The 22,146-nt window shown below is 48.5% G+C and overlaps 1 long non-coding RNA gene across 2 annotated transcripts; it reads right to left on the minus strand.

Moving 5' to 3' along the window:
• Nucleotides 1–16,564: 16,564 nt before the first annotated feature.
• On the minus strand, nucleotides 16,565–21,505 carry LOC125522986 (uncharacterized). 2 transcript variants are annotated; one of them, XR_015611726.1, is made up of 5 exons: nucleotides 20,859–21,505; nucleotides 20,666–20,775; nucleotides 19,555–19,698; nucleotides 17,569–19,476; nucleotides 16,566–17,374 (listed from the first exon to the last, which is right to left on the minus strand). It is a non-coding gene; the product is annotated as an uncharacterized LOC125522986 (long non-coding RNA). The 2 variants fall into 2 exon arrangements; XR_015611725.1 differs by having other exon boundaries at nucleotides 16,565–17,374; nucleotides 17,569–19,698.
• Nucleotides 21,506–22,146: the final 641 nt, after the last annotated feature.

The following is a 22,146-nucleotide window of genomic DNA, read 5'->3' on the forward strand; positions in this document are numbered from 1 at the left end:
TTACGGTACGAGTAAAGTGACTTGCTGGTAACGAGATTGAACGAGGTATTGGGATAGCAACGATCGAATCTCGGGCAAGTAACATATCGATTGGCAAAGGGAATTGTATACGGGGTTGATTGAATCCTCGACATCGTGGTTCATCCGATGAGATCATCGTGGAGCATGTGGGAGCCAACATGGGTATCCAGATCCTGCTGTTGGTTATTGACCGGAGAGTCGTCTCGGTCATGTCTGCTTGTCTCCCGAACCCGTAGGGTCTACACACTTAAGGTTCGGTGACGCTAGGGTTGTGAAGATATGTATATGCAGTAACCCGAATATTGTTCGGAGTCCCGGATGAGATCCCGAACGTCACGAGGAGTTCCAGAATGGTCCGGAGGTAAAGAATTATATATAGGAAGTGTTGTTTCGGCCATCGGGACAAGTTTCGGGGTCACCGGTATTGTACCGGGACCACCGGAAGGGTCCCGGGGGTCCACCGGGTGGGGCCGCCTATCCCGGGGGGCCCCATGGGCTGAAGTGGGAGGGAACCCAGCCCAAAGTGGGCTGGGGCGCCACCCCCCAAGGGCCCATGCGCCTAGGGTTGGGGGGGAACCCTAAAGGGGGCGCCCCCTTGCTTGGGGGGCAAGCCCCCCACCCCTTGGCCGCCGCCCCCCTAGGAGATCCCATCTCCTAGGGCCGTCCACCCCCCTTGGCACCCCTATATATAGTTGAGGAGAGGGGAGGAATTCATACCTCAGCCTTGGCGCCTCCCTCTCTCCCCGTTACATCTCTCTCTCGTAGTATAGGCGAAGCCCTGCTACTGTGACGCCCTGCATCCACCACCACGCCGTCGTGCTGCTGGATCTTCATCAACCTCTCCTTCCCCTTGCTGGATCAAGAAGGAGGAGACGTCTCCCGTCCCGTACGTGTGTTGAACGCGGAGGTGCCGTCCGTTCGGCGCTTGGTCATCGGTGATTTGGATCACGTCGTGTTCGACTACATCATCACCGTTCTTTGAACGCTTCCGCACGCGATCTACAAAGGTATGTAGATGCATCTGATGACTCGTTGCTAGATGAACTCCTAGATGGATCTTGGTGAAACGAGTAGGAAATTTTTTGTTTTCTGCAACGTTCCCCAACAATCGTCGCTTAGGACATCCGGGTCGTGACTCTATGTCACATTTATCTTCAGAATTTGCTATTCCATGTAAGAAAAGCACTCAAGTGTGTCATGCATGCCAACTTGGCAAGCACGTGAGTCTACCGTTTTCTAGATCATCCACAGTTTGTGTCGTTCCATTCCAATTGCTTCATTGTGATTTGTGGACATCACCTGTTGCTAGTAACTCTGGCTTCAAATACTACTTGGTTATTGTCGATGATTTTTCTCATTTTATGTGGACCTTCCCACTACGTCGGAAATTCGACACATGTGATATCCTCGTTAACTTTGTAGCATACGCACACACACAATTCAATCTCCCGGTCGTGTCCTTCCAAACCGACAATGGCACTGAGTTCGTTAACTCCACCTTTGTTGAGTTCCTTGCCCGCCACGGTATCCACCTACCTATGTCTTGCCCGTACACTTCTCCTCAAAATGGCAAGGCTGAGCGTGCTCTTCGCACACTTAATGACATCACTCACACCCTCCTCTTCCAGGCTTACATGCCTCCTCCCTACTGGGCTGAGGCTCTCGCTGTCGCCACCTTCTTACTAAATCGCCGCCCCAGCCAAGCGTTGCACTTCTGTATCCCATATACCCTTCTCTACCAACAAAAACCCTCCTTCTCCGACCTTCGTGTCTTCGGGTGCTTGTGCTACCTGAATCAATCCGCCACGGCACCTCACAAACTCGCTCCGCGCTCCACCGCATGCGTGTTCCTCGGCTACCCCACCTCGCATCGCGGCTATAGATGCCTCGACTTATCCACCCATCGTGTCATCATCTCTCGCCACGTCATATTTGACGAACACACCTTTCCCTTTGCCACGAATCGCACTGATTCTTCTCCGGATGACCTCGACTTTCTCCTCGACCTGGCCGCCACGCACCCGGCTCCCGCGATCATCACACCCTTGGCGGGCCAGCCCAGCATGGCGCCGACCTCATCGGCTCAGCCCGCTATGCATGGCACTGCCTCCGTGCCGTCCATGCCCACCCACGATGCACCCGCCTCGCCTGCGCCGACTCCACCCGCGTCTCCCGGCCGGTCCCCTTCCCCTTCACCACCACCACCGCCACCCCTCCCCCTCCTCGTCGCTCTCGTAGCAACACCGCTCCCGCCACCAACACCCACACCATGCTCACGCGCGCCAACCGTGGCATCGTCCAGCCGACTGAAAGACTTAATCTCTCAGCCGAACACTCCCACATCTCTCCCATTCCCAAAACCTATCGCTCCGCTCTTCAGGACCCTCTTTGGCGTGCCGCCATGTCCGAGGAGTACGGTGCCATCATTCAGAACCGCACCTGGTCTCTGGTTCCTCGCCCGGTTGGTGCTAATGTTGTTTCAGGCAAGTGGATCTTCAAGCACAAGTTTGGCACTGATGGCGGTCTTGCTCGGTACAAGGCCAGGTGGGTCGTACGTGGATTCTCCCAGCAGCCTGGTATTGACTACGACGAGACTTTTAGTCCTGTTGTCAAACCGGCTACGATCCGCGTTGTACTCAGCATCGCCGTCTCCCATGCTTGGCCGGTTCATCATCTGGATGTCAAGAACGCCTTTCTTCATGGTGACCTTAATGAGGTGGTTCATTGTGAGCAGCCACCCAGCTTCATCGACCCTACGCGCCCCCAGCACGTCTGTCTGCTTCACAAGTCCCTCTATGGACTTAAACAGCCGCCCCGCGCATGGTACCAACGGTTCGCTCATCATGCTCATCGCCTTGGGTTCGTGGCGTCCCAGAGTGACGTGTCTCTCTTCGTGCTTCGGTGCGGTACCGAGATGGCCTACCTGCTCCTCTATGTTGACGACATCATCCTCACCGCCTCCAGCACCGGGCTTCTTCAACACATCACCGACCATCTCCACCGTGAGTTCTCCATGACCGATCTCGGGGACTTGTCCTACTTCCTCGGGATCTTGGTTTCCCGCTCTACTTCGGGGATGCTTCTCTCGCAGCGCCAATACGCCATCGACCTTCTTCAGCGCGCCGGTATGATGGACTGCAACCCGTGTGTGACGCCCATCGACACACGTTGCAAGCTCTCTGCCGACGAGGGACCACTCGTCACCGATGCTACTGAGTACCGGAGCTTTGCCGGGGCACTTCAGTACCTGACGCTCACCCGCCCCGACATTGCTCATGCCATCCAGCAGGCGTGCCTCTACATGCACGCCCCTCGGGAGCCTCATCTCAACCTCGTCAAGCAGATCCTCCGCTACATTCGTGGCACCCTCGACCTCGGCCTTCAGCTCCACTCCACGCCGGCCACCTCGCTCACTGCCTACTCCGATGCGGATTGGGCCGGCTGCCCCGACACACGCCGCTCAACATCTGGATACTGTGTCTATCTCGGCGACAACCTGGTGTCTTGGTCCTCCAAACGCCAGGCCACAGTGTCTCGCTCCAGTGCCGAGGCGGAGTATAGAGCGGTGGCGCATGCCGTGGCCGAGTGATGTTGGCTTCGCCAGCTTCTTCTTGAGCTTCATCGTCCCCTTCCGTCAGCGACCGTTGTTTTCTGTGATAATGTTAGTGCTGTTTACATGGCTTGTAACCCGGTCCAGCATTGCCGCACGAAGCACATCGAGATCGACATCCACTTCGTTCGTGAGAAGGTGTCTCTCGGTCAGATTCGGGTTCTTCACGCACTACTGGAATCAGCTACTTTGCCATCTGCCAGTTCTTTGCCGTCCGCTAGCAGACGACAAAGAAGCTCTTTGCCATCAGCTTCCAAAAAGCAGACGGCAAAGAACTGGCTGATGCCAAAGACCAACTTTGCCATCAGCCAGTTCTTTTCCGTCTGCTAGCGGACGACAAAGATTCTTTGCCGTCGGCTAGCGGACGGCAAAGAGGCAGACGACAAAGATTCTTTGCCATCGGCTAGCGGACGACAAAGAGGGAGGGGCCCCATTGACGAGCTGCAAAAAAAAACCTAACGGCCCCCCTCTTTGCCGTCTGCTAGCGGACAACAAAGAGCAAGAAGGCGGACGACAAAGGGGGGAGGACGGCAAAGAGGGAGGGCCCCACGTAACGTTAACGGCCGCGCCCCACACCCCCCCTCTCTCTCTTTCTCTCCCACCCGAGTTACTCTCGCCGCCGCCCCAGCGCCCCCCGCCCCGTCGCCCCACCACCCCGCCGCCGCCCCGGCGCCCCCCGCCCCGTCGCCCCCATCGCCCCCACCGCCCTGCCGTCTGGGCGCCGCCACGCCCCGGCGCCCCGGCACCTCCGCGCCCCGCCGCCCCGGCCGGGCCCGGCGCCGCCGCCCCAGGCCGCCCCGCCCCCCTCCTCCGCCGCCCAGGCCGCCCCGCCCCCCTCCTCTGCCGCCCAGGCCGCACCGCCCCCTCCTCCACCCAGGTGAGCTCTCTGCTTCCTTTTTTTCCTTTTTTCTGTTTTTTTAGTTTTAGGTTTATGTTTAGTTTAGATTTAGATTTAGTTTTAGTTTTAGTTTTAGGATTAGTTTTAGGTTTATAGGTTTAGTTTTAGTTTAGTTTTAGGTTTAGATTTATTTTTTTCCTTTTTCTGTTTTTTTAGTTTTAGGTTTAGGTTTAGTTTAGTTTTAGGAAAGAAGAAGAAGAGAAAAAGAGGAGAGGAGAAGAAGAAGAAGAGGAGGAGGAGGAGAAGAAAAAAGAAGAAGAGGAAGAAGAAGAAGAAAAAAGAGGAGAGGAGGAGAAGAAGAAGAGGAAAAAGGAAAGGAGGAGGAAGAAGAAGAAGAAGAAGAAGGAAAAAAAGGAAGAAAAGGAAGAAGAGGAAGAAGAAGAAAAGGAAAAAAACCCGACCCGACATGGTACCCAGACCCCGACCCGGCACCCCGACACGACACCCCGACCCCGAGACCCCGACCCCGACACCCCGACCCCGAGACCCCGACCCCGACACCCCGACCCCGACCCCGACCCCGACCCCGACACCCCGACCCCGAGCCTGACCCGACACCCCGACCCCGACACCCCGACCCCGACACCCCGACCCCCCGAGCCTGACCCGACACCCCGACCCCGAGCCTGACCCGACACCCTGACCCCGACACCACACCCCGACCCCAAAACAACACCCCGACACCGACACGGCACTACCCCGACATCGACACGACACCCCGACCCCCCGACCCCGAAACAGCACCCCGACCCCGACACGGCACCCCGACACCGACAGGACACCCCGACCCCCGACACCTCCCGAAAAGGTGTTCTTTGGCCTTCCAGAGGCCGAGGGGGTCATATATTTGTGAATTATTAGTTAGGTCATATATTTTTCGATTTTGTTATGAAAAACATCATATATAATTGTGTTGATCGTGTAGTTTTAAATGTGCAGTTGTTTCATCGCTGCGAGGTTTGGTGTTCGACGACCTCGCCGTGCGTTTGACGAGCTCTGCCCCTTCGCTCGTGGGTGAGCACAAATGACAAGTCCTCCTCCCCCATTAATTATTTGATCTATTCCGATGAAACTTGATAGCTAGCTATATATGTGTCTTGAATCATCAGTATGCGTAACCAATATGTGTCTCCCGTTCGAAAGCGTCATAGTTATAAATATGCATGCATTTGCATATTTATAACCTTGATTCTTTCGAATTGTCCAACGCTATCCATGGATAGCCCGAGTATGTGTAGATTGGGTTCGTTTTCCCATATGCTTTGCTCCGGATCCGACGCATATATTTCGTCAGTGCCTCCCCTGTTGTTCTCCGGGTACACATCCTCTCTGTTTATTGCAGAGACGTGTATCAGGAGAACAGCGGGGAGGTGCTGCCAAAATTTTGCGTCGGATCCAGAGCATAGCATGGGAAAATGAACCCAATCTACACATACACGGGTGGGATTAGGACCTATCATTACCTATTAGAGTGTAGGTTGCATGGACGTAATAAAATTGACAAAGTAGATCAACTGATGAATATATACATGGTGAATTACATATATAATTGTTGTGTGTCCAGTAGCTCTGAAAGTCAAGATGAGTGACCGTGCGTGGATGTATACCAGTCACACTGGTCAGAAGAAATGGAGCGCTGAATGGTTCACAAAAACTAAGGGGTTTGTGCAAGCCGCATTTGCAAATGGCCAAAAGAAAACCTGGTGCCCCTGTTTCCGGTGCGGCAATTGGGAAAAGAAGACAGAGGCTGAAATGGGAAAACACCTGCAGAAGAGTGGTTTTACGCCCGATTATACGGTGTGGACATTTCATGGTGAGTCTGCCCAACGTGACCGAGCTGAGGTGGATCGTCGTCGCACCGACGAGCATGGTACCGGGATGGAAAACATGGTGCAAGGCTATGATGATGCTCGGGATTCGGACGAGGAGATGGAGGAATCTGCAAAGGCCTTCAATGAAATGTTGGAGTCTTCGAAACGTCCACTCCATGAGCACACTGAGCTTTGTCAGTTGGATGCCATCTCACAAGTAATGGCTCTGAAGGCTCAGTTCAACTTGGGCAGAGAATGCTATGACGCAATTATGACAGTATTTGGACGCTTTCTACCCAAAGGCCATGTAATGCCTGCAAACCTGTACCAGTCGGACAAAATCCTCCGTGCACTGAATATGCCCTATGAGAAGATACATGCCTGTGAGAAAGGATGTGCCTTATTTAGGCTTGACTATGCGGACTTGAACTATTGTCCCATTTGCAAGTCTTCCAGGTATATTGTGGTAGACAACGGTATGGGTGAGAAGACACATACCAAAATCCCCGTTAGTGTTCTTCGCTATATGATGTAATCATGCCTAGTTATGTACCCAATATTATTGCATCCTCGAAAAAGGTCACGCCTGAGAAGGAGGTGTGGGAGTCCGGTTCTAGAAAATATGACATACCAGCACAACGTGGAGAAGCAGCTGGCATGTGGAGAAGAGGCGCAGGTATACTTGGACCTGTGCCGCGTGCAAATCGACAGAAGATACAATGTTCAGTTAAATATCAATCAACAGTGACACCACCAAAGCAAGATATCATGCCAAACTTTCGGACTCCCCCGCGTTGGAATTAATCATCTTCGTGGTGGTAGTAGGAAACCATGCACGTGAAGGTCTCCTAGTTACATGGAAAGTCTATTAGTTTGAATCTAGCCGAGTCCTAGTTTATTTAGTTTTGTCAAGTCCGGTTTGTGTTCTCGTGAGTTTTGGGCTTAGCCCAGGTTGCCTGCGTGCGACTATAAATAAAGGCCATATGGCCATGTAAAAGGGAGGTTTTAGTTTGGTCAAGAAAAATACTCAGAAAGGCATCTGATGATGTGCGCCCCTCTGTGTTCCTGCGTTCCATGAATTGGATCGGTGATCGCATGTGTTTTGGCGACTTGATCTCCAGGGCATAGCTTTGTTCGGTTCTTGTTCTTCAAGGAGCGATCCAGTCCTTTCTTTTTTTCATCTACTACTACTAGTTTGTGAACTCCATCTGGCTAATTACGCCGCCGCCGCTAATCATCATTAGCATAATCCATCCGTCTACCACGTCTACTACTTCCTGCAACTATACCAGTACTTCCGCCCCGTACACATCTTATCTGGTTTGTTTTAATTCATCTGCTTCGGATCAATTCTAATCTGATAGCCCTATGCGCCGGTGAAAGATCAGGGACACCCCATAAAATCGACTCAAATCTATTTGAGCCGTATCATCTGGTATCAGAGAGCGCCAAGTTTATCACTGCGCGCGATGTCAACTGCAAGCAAGCGTGATGTGGATGAGGTGCAGGAGGATGACGGGCCGCCGCAATATGGTCCCGATCTGGACCCAGGTGTCCGTGCTATGTTCAAGGCTACATACCAGCACTTCGACAACCGCATGAAGGCCCTCGATGAGACAGTGACTGACGGGTTCCAGGCCATGCAAGCAGCCCTCCGTCGCCTAGAGGCAAGGGCAACCGGCGCGGCTGCTCCAGCAAGGGCACAACATGCCCTGCAGCAGCGAGCACCTCGACATGTCCGTGACGCGGACGTTGCCAACGACGATAATGATGCTGAGTCCGAGGATGGGTCTGATGCTCACGGCGACTTGCCTCGCCGACCACGACAGGATGCTCATCCCCGTGATGATGGACCAAGGCGGCGCCGCGATGAGGACGAGGACGGAGGTATTGGTAGAATAAAAATTACTATACCTTCATTCACAGGCAAGGCCGGTCCCGAGGAGTATCTTGAGTGGGAGATGCGTGTGGAGCAGATTTTTGATAATCACCGTTACTCCGAGGAATGGAAGATTCGTTTTGCTTCTCTTGAATTTTCAGGTTATGCATTAATTTGGTGGGATCAGCTCAACCGCAATGATGCACGACCAGAGTCATGGCGTGAGATGAAGCGTACAATGCGTGCTCGCTTTGTGCCAGCTTATTTTCAAAAGGAGCAACACACAAAGCTTCGCCGTCTTGTTCAAGGATCCATGACGGTGGATGAGTATTACCAACGGATGCAAGTTCTGATGATCAGAACTAATGTGCATGAGTCTGATGATGCAACAATGATACGCTTCTTTGAGGGGCTGAATGAGGATATACGTGACCGTGTTGATTTGATGCAGTATAATGATATGCAAGAGCTTCTTCATCAAGCGGAGCGTGCCGAACAGTGGGTCAAAGCCAAGCAAGTTTCCAAAGGCCGCACCAATTTCAGCATGGGGTGACGTTCCTATTCGCATGACGATGATAGTGTCAAGCCAGCTTCATCCTATAGGTCAGCTGCTACCGATCACAAGGAGATGAGCAAAGAAACTATGGCCGCGAGCAAAGTGGCTTCAAGGGCTGATTCAAGTGCGCAGTCTGCTATGCGTACTAGTGAGATTGTTTGTTACACATGTGGAGGTAGGGGACACAAACGCATTGATTGTCCGAACAAGAAGAGAGTGCTCCTTGTTAATGATGGATATGTTTCCGAAGACAAAATTGACTCGGAGTCTGATGAGCCCAAGGAAGGGGAAAGTGAATCTAATCCTATCATGTGTTATCCTTTAGATTATGATGATCTACCATGCATCATGGTGCAGCGAGCTAAAGAGGATCAAATTCCAAGTTTGGGACAACGGTGGAAAATTTTTCAGTCACAATGCAAGATCAAAAACAAGTGTTGCAAGTTGATTATTGATGGAGGGAGCTACACCAACATCATAAGCAAGCGTGTGGTGGATGCTTTAGGACTGAAGGCATGACCACATCCGCAGCCACATTGCATTGAGTAGTTGTACAACTCCGGACGTTTGAAGGTGACTCACAAGGTACGCGTAAAGTTCAATATTGGCACGTATTACGATGAGGTGATTTGCGATGTTGTGCCAATGGATGTGTGTCAGTTGCTATTGGGTCGTCCGTGGCAATATGACCGCAATGCTATACATGAGGGGAGGTCTAACACTTATGTGTTCCGAGATGTTGGCATCAAACGTGTGCTGCAGCCCATGGGTAATCATGCTATCAAGATTGATCATGTGTTTGCCGTTCACAAGGAAATTTTGAAGAGTGCCCCGAAACCGAGGACGGTTTCGCGTGAAGGGAGGGTGGATGATGTAATCATGCCTAGTTATGTACCCAATATTATTGCATCGTCGAAAAAGGTCACGCCTGAGAAGGAGGTGTGGGAGTCCGGTTCTAGAAAATATGTCATACCACTACAACGTGGAGAAGCAGCTGGCATGTGGAGAAGAGGCGCAGGTATACTTGGACCTGTGCTGCGTGCAAATCGACAGAAGATACAATGTTCAGTTAAATATCAATCAACAGTGACACCACCAAAGCAAGATATCATGCCAAACTTTCGGACTCCCCCGCGTTGGAATTAATCATCTTCGTGGTGGTAGTAGGAAACCATGCACGTGAAGGTCTCCTAGTTACATGGAAAGTCTACTAGTTTGAATCTAGCCGAGTCCTAGTTTATTTAGTTTTGTCAAGTCCGGTTTGTGTTCTCGTGAGTTTTGGGCTTAGCCCAGGTTGCCTGCGTGCGACTATAAATAAAGGCCATATGGCCATGTAAAAGGGAGGTTTTAGTTTGGTCAAGAAAAATACTCAGAAAGGCATCTGATGATGTGCGCCCCTCTGTGTTCCTGCGTTCCATGAATAGGATCGGTGATCGCATGTGTTTTGGCGACTTGATCTTCAGGGCATAGCTTTGTTCGGTTCTTGTTCTTCAAGGAGCGATCCAGTCCTTTCTTTTTTTCATCTACTACTACTAGTTTGTGAACTCCATCTGGCTAATTACGCCGCCGCCGCTGCTGATCATCATTAGCATAATCCATCCGTCTACCACGTCTACTACTTCCTGCAACTATACCAGTACTTCCGCCCCGTACACATCTTATCTGGTTTGTTTTAATTCATCTGCTTCGGATCAATTCTAATCTGATAGCCCTATGCGCCGGTGAAAGATCAGGGACACCCCATAAAATCGACTCAAAGCTATTTGAGCCGTATCACTATATGCCAATCGTACCAAGACTTCAACGTCTTTTCATGGTCGAAGAGACGGCCAGACAGATGACATGGCACAAAACAGGCAAAAGAACCGAACTAGATGCAGATGGGAATCTGATGATGGTACACACATCGGATGGTGTTGCATGGAAAAAGTTTGATGAATTACATGCTGACAAAGCGGCAGATCCGAGGCATCCTCCAGTCGGCATCAGCACGGATGGGTTCAGTGTGTTTGGTATGACGGCAGCCCAATACAGTTGTTGGCCCGTATTTATCTTTCCACTCAATCTCCCCCCCCCCCCCGGACAGATTATGCAAACAAAGAACATTTTCTTGACGTTGATAATTCCAGGACCCAACTATCCGGGCAAAAATATGAATGTGTACATGCAGCCGCTTAAGGACGAATTGCAAGAAGCCTGGGATAATGGGTTCAAGACATATGACGCCTTTAGCAAACGGAACTTCATAATGCGTGTCTGGTACATGTACTCGACGCATGACTTGCCGGTGTATGCGCTATTCGTTGGCTGGTGTGTGCATGGAAGGTTCTCGTGCCCCACATGCAAGGGAGCTCTTGAGTTTCGTTGGCTTCAGGCCGGTCGCAAGTTTTCTTGCTTCGACATGCATAGACAGTTTCTGAATCCTCGCCATAAGTTTAGGAAAGACAAGAAGAACTTCATCAGGGGTAGAGTTGTCAAAAACTCTGCACCACCTGCATTGACAGGCCAACAGACCCTGGATCAGTTAAACGCTCTTGAGCCAGATCCACAACGTCCAGGGTACTTCAAGGGGTATAATACTAAGCACGCGTGGACTCACAAAACATGCTTATGGGATCTGCCTTACTTCAAAGACCTCCTTTGCCCACACAACATCGACGTGATACACACTGAGAAGAATATCGCCGAGGCACTTTTTGGTACATTGTTCGGCATAGATGGGAAGTCAAAGGATAATACTAAGGCTAGAGTCGATCTGGAGGCGCTATGTGATAGGCCGTTACAAAACATGAAAGAACCGAAAGGAAAGCAGAACTGGACGAAGCCAAAGGCATGGTTCAATCTTGGAAGGCCGGCTATGAGGGAAATTCTCTTGTGGGTGCAATAGCAGTTGATGTTCCCCGATGGGTATGCAGCGAATCTAAAGAGGGGAGCGAATCTTGATAAACTGAAGATATTTGGTCTCAAGAGTCATGATTGGCACATATGGATTGAGCGGGTAATGCCGGTGATGTTGCGTGGCTTCATCCCTAAGGATGAATGGCTAGTACTGGCAGAACTCAGCTATTTCTTCCGTGTTCTTTGTGCGAAAGAACTATCGCCTGGCGTGCTAGAAGAAATGGAAGAGTTGGCGCCGGAGTTGATCTGCAAGTTAGAGAAGATCTTTCCACCAGGCTTCTTTAATCCAATGCAGCATTTGATTTTGCATCTCCCGATCGAGGCAAGATTGGGGGGGCCGTGCAAAATCGTTGGTGCTACCCAACTGAGAGGATGCAGAAGACGCTTCGAGAAAAATGTAAAAATAAACGTAGAATTGAAGCATCGATGGCTGAGGCATTCATCACAGAGGAGGCGGCAAACTTCGTAACAGCGCACTACGAAACCAAAAATCATCATTTGCATAATCCAAAGCCTTGGTACAATGCTGACGAGCCTAAAAAGGGTGGATCCAACCTCAGCCTATTCAAAGGGAATCTCGCACCAGCTAGTGTTTCACATCCAGTATCTTTGGATAACGAAGAATGCGGACCATTTCATTGTATATCTTCAACAACCTGATAGAAGTGCGGCCGTACATCGAGTAAGTTCTCGGTACATTGTTTCGCAACTTCTATTTCCTTTGAACTACTCTTATTCGTGGATATGTCATACAGTCGATACGTCGCCATATTCTCGTATGGAGCGGAGATCCAAAAGGATTCCGTCCAAGAGTATGAGCTTCTTGCAAAGCAAGGAGGTGGCTATCCCGGTTTCATCTCTTGGTTCAAACAAACGGTAATTTCTATTAGACAATTTCATTTCATTCGCTAATTTGTGCATAATGCAACAATTCTTTCATATTAAACTTGTAGGGTAATTCAGAGTCTATGGACGCCGAATTGAGACAAGTCGCTAATGGCTTTGACTATAAGGTCCGTTCATTTGACAAGTACGACATCAACGGGTATCGCTTTCGTACCTATGGCAAAGAGCTATCTATGGCCGACCGAAAGTCTACAAATTGTTGTGTATCTGCTATCGGCGAAGGAGGTACCGAGTATTATGGGAGAGTTGAAGCAATTTATGAACTTCTGTTCTATGGTGAAAACCCACCGAATGTCGTAGTCTTCAAATGTTATTGGTTTCAGCCGAAGGAGACTAGAAGGACTCATGAACATATAGGGCTAGTTGAAATCAACCAAAGCACTCATTTAGATGTTCCTGATGTCTATATTATGGCTCAACAGGCGACCCAAGTATTCTGTCTACCGTGGGCCTGCCAAACTAGCTCTTAAATGATCCATTTCACCTAAATTAGCTCTTAAATGATCCATTTCACCTAAGTTTGCTCAAAAACGATCCATTTCACCTTACTTAGCTCAAAAACGATCCATTTCACCTTAGTTAGCTCAAAAACATGGCATTTCACCTTAGTTAGCTCATAAACGACCCATTTCAACTAAGTTAGCTCAAAAACGATCCATTTTACCTTAGTTAGCTCAAAAATGATCCATTTCACCTTAGTTAGCTCATAAACGACCCATTTCAACTAAGTTAGCTCAAAAACGATCCATTTTACCTTAGTTAGCTCAAAAATGATCCATTTCACCTTAGTTAGCTCAAAAACGATCCATTTCACCTTAGTTAGCTCAAAAATGATGCCCTTCACCTTAGTTAGCTCATAAACGACCCATTTCAACTAAGTTAGCTCATAAATGATACATTTCAACTAAGTTAGCTTATAAACAACCCATTTCAACTTAGTTAGCTCATAAATGATTCATTCCACCTAAGTTAGCTCATAAATGATCCATTCCACCTAAGTTAGGTCATAAATGACATATACTTCTTGTTATAGTCTTCTTCTTGTTCTATTCACCTATTTCTAACTTCATATTTACCATTTTGCAGATTTCACTCACTTCATGGAAGCTAGCTTGCTATGATGGAGTGCTTGCTTTTTCTTTGCTAAAACTTTGCATTGTATCTAGCTTGCTATGATAGAACTTGCTATGTTGATGAAACTTTGCTATGTAATATGTATATGGAACAATGTGTATGGATGGAACTTGCTATATATGTTGATGAAACTTTGCTATGTCACATGTATATGGATTTGGAATTATGTGCTGGATATGTGATATGTTTGCTGTTAAATATATCTATATATGTCATATATATTTGCTGTGAAAATTGTTGGATTAAGAAAAAACAGAAAAATAGAGACAATATACAGGCTCTTTGCCGTCAGCCACCGATGGCAAAGGGCTCTTTGCCATCAGCAGCGGACGGCAAAACGGCCACGTGGCAGGCAGCTGTGCTTCCTGGGAGGCCGACCAATTTGGTCAGTTTGCCTACAGTGGCTGACGGCAAAGAGCAAAAACTTTGCCTACAGCGGCAGACGGCAAAGGCCTGCCGTGTAGTGACGTCGGCTGACATCACACGGCGGACGGCAAAGGCCTTCCGAAGTTTGCCGTCAGCGGCGGACGGCAAAGGCCTGCCGTTAACCACCTAACGGAGTAACAGCGCACTTATTGCCGTCTGCGCTCTTTGCCGTCCGCTGCTGATGGCAAAGGCTCCTTTGCCGTCAGCCGCCCGAAGCAGACGGCAAAGTACCTCTTTGCCGAACCTTACTTTGCCGTCACCTTTTGCCGTCCGCGGCGGACGGCAAAGACCTTTGCCGTCAGCCATCCGTGCCTTTGCCGTCTGCCATGGCTGACGGCAAAGTAGCTGATTCCTGTAGTGACGTGCCATCTTCACAGCAGTTTGCCGATGTCATGACGAAGGGGTTGCCGTCGCACCTCTTCGAGGATTTTCGATACAGTTTATGCGTTCGACCGACGCACAAACTGCGGGGGATGTTAAAGTGTGACTTTGTATAGCTAACATCGCGTATTCCCGTTTGTATACGGTTCAACATATACGCGTATAGGTTTTTTCTTGGTCTCCAAGACTTGTAATCTTGCTTAAATATATGAGCCGATCGCCCCTTGAGAGGCGTCTTCCCTCGGATGCAAGTATGTCTGCCAATCCAAGGTTCAAGGACTAGCTAATTGGTGTTGCATTGACAAACATAACCGTACACACGTACATTTCTGTGCAGAGCTTGCGTCTACACCGAAGCTGCCTACACGTGAGTCGGCGAGTGAGTCCAGGCAGAGTCAGGCATGCATATGTGAGTTTCCACCAAGTTTCTTGTGTGAGTGACTTAGTGAGTCACTGTCCATGCAATCTCAAGTATATAATGTTTGCTAGCGTAGGTGAAGCAGAGACAAGGAGAAAGAAAATAATTAACGACAAACCGCAACATCAGGACATGAATGAACATTCACTAGTGGATGGCGCCTCTTGTGCGGTCCTTTGCGCACTTGCCTTGACGGTGACGTTGTGAACGTGCATATGCGTGCTAGAGTAGCTCAGTTGTTAAAATATGAATAGAGTTAAACAAGCTTAACAGAAAAATGTTCAATCATCAGGCATAGCAAGGTTAGGTCGATATTATCAAATAGGTGACAGTTTTACAAGGTTGATAACAGTGCACATCATTGAATTGAAATCAAAGCCTAACATGCTACAAAAGACATGTGATCTCCAAAGGAGAAGTAGAGTCATTGTAGAGCTTGCCTCAGGTCACACATCATATTGAACCCCAGCCGAGACACTGCACCATCTTCTCCGCCGCCGTTGAGCCATGGCCATCGCTCGTTGTCCCTGCGGAATCAAAGATCTGAGATTGGGCTGCAGGCTGTCTTCACACTTCATGGGTAAAAAAGGGATAAAATGACAAATTCACAAATCTGATACAGGTAATCAAGAAGAAATAACATGCATACTAAATTTAGTGATAGTTCATAGAAGCGACAAGCTATCACTATGCAGATTTATGGGCAATGCCCTCTATATATCTAGACTGTCACTCCAGGCTACAGAGTATGTTGCGATATGTTTCACATGTTACTGTTTCTCATCTAGCTAAAAAGAAAGATAAATATACAATTTGACACCGAGCATCCTACTGTGTCAGTTGCATCCTCCCATCATCCTTTTCAATCTTAAATTGGTCCTGAAAATAACATAAAAAGCATCAAGAAAAAATTGAATGATTGAAGTGTAAAGAAACAGGAAGCAGCATGGGTGTTCAAGTTATGTTCTGTACCAAATGGTATCGTCGCCCAACAAAGATCTAAAGAGCAAGAATGCATAAACAACCAACCATACCGCACATGCACAACTCATAAATATGGATCGGCCATACAAAATTTTCTTCAGAGTTCCCATATCATACGTAAACTAGCCTATTAATGGAATTGAATCAAAACAACTATTGCACCAGGGTACAATTACTACATAAAATGTTGTCTCACTATTTAACTTTGCAAACCCCATATTCCATATACCACTCAGAACTCAGGGTGGACGCAGCAAGCGGGCTTTTTGGCCCGCTCGTGGCCCGCATAGGACCGGACCGAACGGTCCGGGCTCGCTAGCAAACTTGGTCGGTCCGGATTGGAAAAGTAGGCCCGCTCAGCACCTCGGTCCGGTCCGCATTTTAACCGAGCCGCCGACGACGTGGGCGCTGCGTCGAGGTGAGCATCCTGGCTCGCTTTAACCAGTCGAGCCTCGTTCGCCTGTTCGATCTCTGCATCACTGCATGCACCGCGGCTACACATACATGGTGTTCTAGTTCGCCGAGAACAGCCCGTTCAACGAGTGGCTCCACGTCCATGGAGGCGAGATGATGGGATGGATGACCCAGCACGTAGTCGGCATCTGCACAGGCACGCACGGCGAGCGGCGGCACACACTCACGCACGCCATATGTCGTTCCTGCGGTGACCGCGGTGTCAGTTAAAAGTTGTTGTCAAACATTCAGTTTCGTCAGGCGTAATTGTACTGTTAAAAGTTCAGCTTCGTCAGTTGGAATTTTCTTCAGTTTGTGACTTGGTCAGTTGGTCTTAGGTTGTTAGCGCAGCCCGTCGCTTTAATCGGATCTTAGGATGGCACGATACTAAAACGATCCTAGCGACGATGCAGGGTAGCGGGCAAGGAACGCTGGGATGGCAGAAACAGCAAGGCCCGCACACAGAAAATTGTGGGTGTTTTCCTTTCCTTTTATTCCGTCTAACAGATAACAGAAACCGCAAAAGAAGCGAGGTTCGATCCGTTAATTAAGGCGTCATCCCACGACTATCTCCACGTCAAAATTGATCCACTAATCACAGCAATGCCACCACACACGAAATCGTGGGCTCATGGACGCGCTAAAATACTTGCATGTAACGGAAAAGCTGCAGCAACAAACATGAGCGGCTAAGAGATGCGCCCTGGCCGGCGCCACCGCGTCTCGTCGTCGCCGATCTCGACCATGCAGTTGTCTTCATCATGTCCAGGAGCTCGCCGGAGTCGTCTGTCGCCGCTGCCGTGGTCACCACGTCGCCGCCGCCGCCGTCATGGGCGGTCCTCTCGGTCCGGCCCGAGCTTTACCTCCGCCGGTCCGGTGCAGGAAAAGGAGACCGCCGCGCTGCTCGGTCCGGTCCGGTTCAGTCCGCTGCCGGCCGGTCCAAACGGCGGCTCGGTCAGGGACCGGACCGGCCCGGACCGTGTCCACCCTGACTCAGAACTGATGCAAAAAGATAAAAGTAGCCAAATATATCAGGACATAGTCTCGCTATGTTCTGAAACCAATATATAGGTCATTTTACTAAAATCTACCAAGTCTTCTAGACACCCACTGAACCATAATGCATGAAACTAAATACATCAGCAACGGCGAGCACAATAAGCAGCGCAGGAGCATCAAGCAAAGAGGAGTACCAGGTGGTGATAGGAAGTAGCTGAGTCGTTGGGGTCGGGCGAATCGGAACAGTGACGATGAGTATATCGTGGGCATGGGGTACCATGTTCGAATTGATCAACTGAAGAGCAACGAGAAAGAAATTGAACAGGCAAAGAGAAGATATGTCTGCATACTGTTAGAGATAGAGGGTATTACCTCAAGATGGCAATGGGGCCCCGAAACCCGTGTCCCCGCGGGTTTTTACCCTATTAGGGTACTGGGATGGGCGTATTTTCATCCCCGTGGGGCTGTTGTTGGGCACATTATACAACCCGACATGTTTCGTGGGTTTGCACCCGTTTCAGCAGTCCCCGAACCCGAAACCCGGCAAACCCAGGAAAATACATTTTTTACCAAGCACTGATCCGGTGCGGCCCAAACCAAAGCTATTGAGCCTGAGCGACCGAGCCCCCACCCCCCAACGTTGAAGGCCAAACCAAGAATTCTATTTTAAAACTTATGTAATTGCACATCTTGTTGAACCATGTATGGCTTATCATCTTTCTTGCTGAAATCTGATCATTTTTGTTGCTGAAATGTGGTGTCATGCTGCTGAAATACATTCTATATAGCTGTTGAACCATCTAATATTGTTTTTTGTTGAAATTTGCTCAAGTTATGCTGCTGAAATGTGCTTGTTTTGCTGCTGAAATGTTATTCTTTGTCGCCACTATGTTTGTTTAAATATTTTGATTTTCTTGTGGGTCCCCCGTGGGTTCCCCGAAACCCGATGGGTTTAGGGGACGGGCGGAAAACTAGCCCCGCGCATGGTGATGGGGATGGGGACGGGTTTATGATTTTCTCGTGGGGATGGGTTTGGGAAGGCAAACCCCGATGGGTTTCGTCCCCATTGCCATCTTGAGTATTACCCATGTGTATGAGAGGGTGATACCCGAGTGTGTCTGGATATGTTGTGTGTGTTCTAAAGGAAATGTAGTGATCTGAGGGATATGCTTATCAGTACTTGTCACTTGGAGTAAGTTCTAAAGAAGAAAAGGTAGTGGTCTGAGGAACCAGCAAATAAAAAAGAGAGGCTACCTTGCAACAAACAAAAACTGTGTTGTACTGGTATCAATGGCATATATCCTATACGTGAACTGAACACTTCCCCAGATCAAGACTAACGCCATCATTTCCTTGATTCCTTCTATTCAACAGGACATACGAGATACAACACCGTTAGTTTATCTCAGGTAAAACTGGAATTTACGTAGCGCCTTTTTTCATAGGCAAATGTAAAGAAATATCACAAAGAAAAGTGTACTAGCAATTCAAAAGAACGTCATGGCACAAACCAAGTCTCAGCAAATGACCCTCCAATATTGAACAAATCATTGAGAGGCAAACTAATAATCCGAAAATCATCCACGTGATACCACCACAACTCTTCCTTTCAATTTTCATAGGTAGCGCTATAATGCAGGAGTAATCATTCTACCAAACGATCAATCTTGCCATAACATGTCGTTTTGCACTATGAAAAGTACAGACAATGCCCCTTTCAGCAAGCATCCATCATGCTTGGCGAGACATTAATAAAACTAAACCAAGTTAGAAAATATATATCTGCAAGTAGTTGAAGATACAACACCATATGAGAGTAGAGAATGCAATCAATATGCTAACTGTATATGTGTTCAGAAAAGTTTATAGACATTGAATTTAGTGACCACATATGAATCTGTTAGGTGGCAAGATGCTACGTATTATTAGTTAAATTTCAGTGGTACCTAAGATAAACTCATGCGTGGAGCTGCAGCAGGATTCAGTATGTTTAGCAGTGGCCAGACCATCAAGTAGCCAAGCTTATAGATAATCCCCTCTTGTAAGATATGTAAATAAGCACCGGCAAATGATGTTGGTACAACTGCATAACTGCAGTTACCCTAGGACAAAAGGACACATCATGAAAGGAATAACATATGCACAATTGGTCTGCTGCCGTGTTATGTGCTAAACAGTACCTGCACGTCGATGATGACCATGTGTATGAGCTTGATAGGACCGCTCTCTAAACCGCTGCGGAAGTGCGTAAGCCGAGACACCCGGACACATAGCATTTGATTTTGTCTTCCACAACATAGATCAGCAAGGGTGATAGAAGCCATCTGACAAAAGATACAGTGAATAGCAGCTATCCACTTAGGTAAACATTCAGGGGAATAAAACAATAAATGAAAAATGTACCGACTTCAAAAGATAAAACCATGATTGTATGAAAATTGTACTGATCCTAAAAGATATAAATCATGTCTCCTATGAAATATGTTAGTCCCTGGCACAAACAGACCATTGTTCTGGAAGGAAAAATAATTATCTTATTAAGTTCTTGAATTTGCATCTATCTTTCCTATAAGTATAGTGTTAGCTGAGGCAATCATTTTCCTTACACAAACTTTGCTAAGGCAAGGCAATTATTCCCTTCTAATTCATAAGTTTCCATTAAAACATTTATGTAAGAACCACATCTCATATCTTCAAACCACACTTCCCGAAGTTGCAATTATAGAAGCACTTGCAGCAGAAGTGGATATTGGCAAGCATCGCAAAGCAGACATATAATTTCAATAAGCATTTCCATATCTATTAAAATAGTGCTTCTCATCACATAGCAGGAATAAATTGTCCATGTCTTTGTTTTATATTTCTGTTAGGAGTATATAGTATGTTTCAACAATTCTTAGAACCTAAGCTAGCCTTCTTATTTACTACTCCCTCTGTAAACAAATATAAGCCTTCCAATATTTTTTGACCCAAGACAAAATAAACAAGCCTTCCAATATTTTTCGAGGAAAAGCCTTCCAATATGGGGACTGTTATTTCCTAACTGCAAGTATTTAGCGTCATTGACAGAACTGACAGTCTCCTTAGTCACAGAAATCAGCACATATGTAAACAATAGATCTCACTACAAAAATAGGATGAAGCATAGGCAGGCAATATCTAATAAACAAAATTAAGCAAGGCAACAAACGCCTCACCTGGAAAGAGGACAGCAGGCCTAGCCTCTCTCACGAACAATACAAGATAAATGAGGGTAAACAAAAAGGGGGATTAAAGAAAGGAGGGCTAAACCTGCACAACCGTGGACGCAGCTACGGCAGGAACACGACCACGAGAACAAATCAGACGCGGGCATGAGCATGTACGTGACTTCAAGGAACTTGAGACAGATAGTAACAATCCTGTGATAAAATTGGACAGAAAATCAATGGGAAAACAAAATACAAGCACAAAAGAGAACACCTCTGGCAGCGGAATGGATCACCTGGCCGTCGTCGGAGTGGCTACGTTGGGGAGCACCGGCGCCGGCGGCGGTGTCACTCTGGGCCTCCTCGCTGACGAAGGGCGCTCCGGCAGCAGCGGCCGTTTTGCCGCGTGCACGAATCAGGGGCTGGATGCGTGGGATTGGAGGCCGGCGGAGGCGCGAGGCCGATGAGGGCCTTCCATTGGCCGGCGGCTAGACGTATTCCTTTCCGAACAGAGCTCCAGAAGCAGCAGCTGCGCCGCAGGAGGGGAGGAGCACAGGTGGTGTGGGCGCGGCCATGAGAGGCCTCGAAATCGACCCTATGTTGACCCGGACCCGCCCACCTTCCCGGATTCTCCCTCTCCCACATCCATCGTCGAGAGGATCGTCCGCCACAGGAGGGGATGGAAGGGGGCACAAGGAAGAATAGGAGGAGCGGCGATAGTGGCGGGGACGGCGTGGAAGGCGAGGAGCGAGAGGAGGAGGAGGCGATGTGAGAGATGAGAGGGGGCGGTGGGGAGAGCGGATGGGTGGAGCGCCGGCCAAGGGAAGGAGATGGGGTGAGGCAGGGCGGCGGCAGCGGCGGCGGCGGCGAAGAGCACAGGGAAAGAGAGAGGTCGCAAGGTTACGTGTGGGCTTGAGGAAGAGGCAAAGGAATCTGTGTGCCGAGCGTCCTTCTCCTTGCCTGTTAAGCTTCTGCTGCCTTTTTTTTCCTTCTTATTATCTTCCCAATAAACACTCAACACGTGGCCCACTCAAAACAAGCAGGCTGCGGTTCTGCCCAACCCACACGCTCTCTTCGATCCGACGTGGCACCACTGAACGTTCGCCCTTACCGCGACTGTTAAAGAGTTTAATAAGCACTTCCCTGCTTGGGCCGGCTTCACGGATATCGTAGCAAGTACACGTACAGCCACGGCCAGACTGATGGCGAAGGTTTGACATGTTGGAATTATGTGTCCTGCAATTATATTCAAATTATTTAGAATTGTTAATATTTGGAATACCTCATTATAGAATTATACATGGAATTGCTTTACATGTTTATCATGGAATTGTTACTTGCTGGAATGTACTTAAGTAACATATGTTTAAGGAAGCTGGTTGATTATCAGTGGAATACAATATAATAGTTATATTGGAAAGATTACCCGGGTACACTGATGATTGGAAGGAGCTAGATCATATAGTTAGATTACAGCCCTAATGTTGATCTACATAATTAGAGGAATTTACACTCTATTATGGCGCGTTGCTCACAAACGCGTGCTCCAGGGACATAACAAGTTTTGATCTGGACTCTATTCCG

Source organism: Triticum urartu, chromosome 7A (genome assembly GCF_056163025.1).
Source record: "Triticum urartu cultivar PI428250 chromosome 7A, HENAU_Tu73, whole genome shotgun sequence".
Lineage (NCBI taxonomy): Eukaryota > Viridiplantae > Streptophyta > Magnoliopsida > Poales > Poaceae > Triticum > Triticum urartu.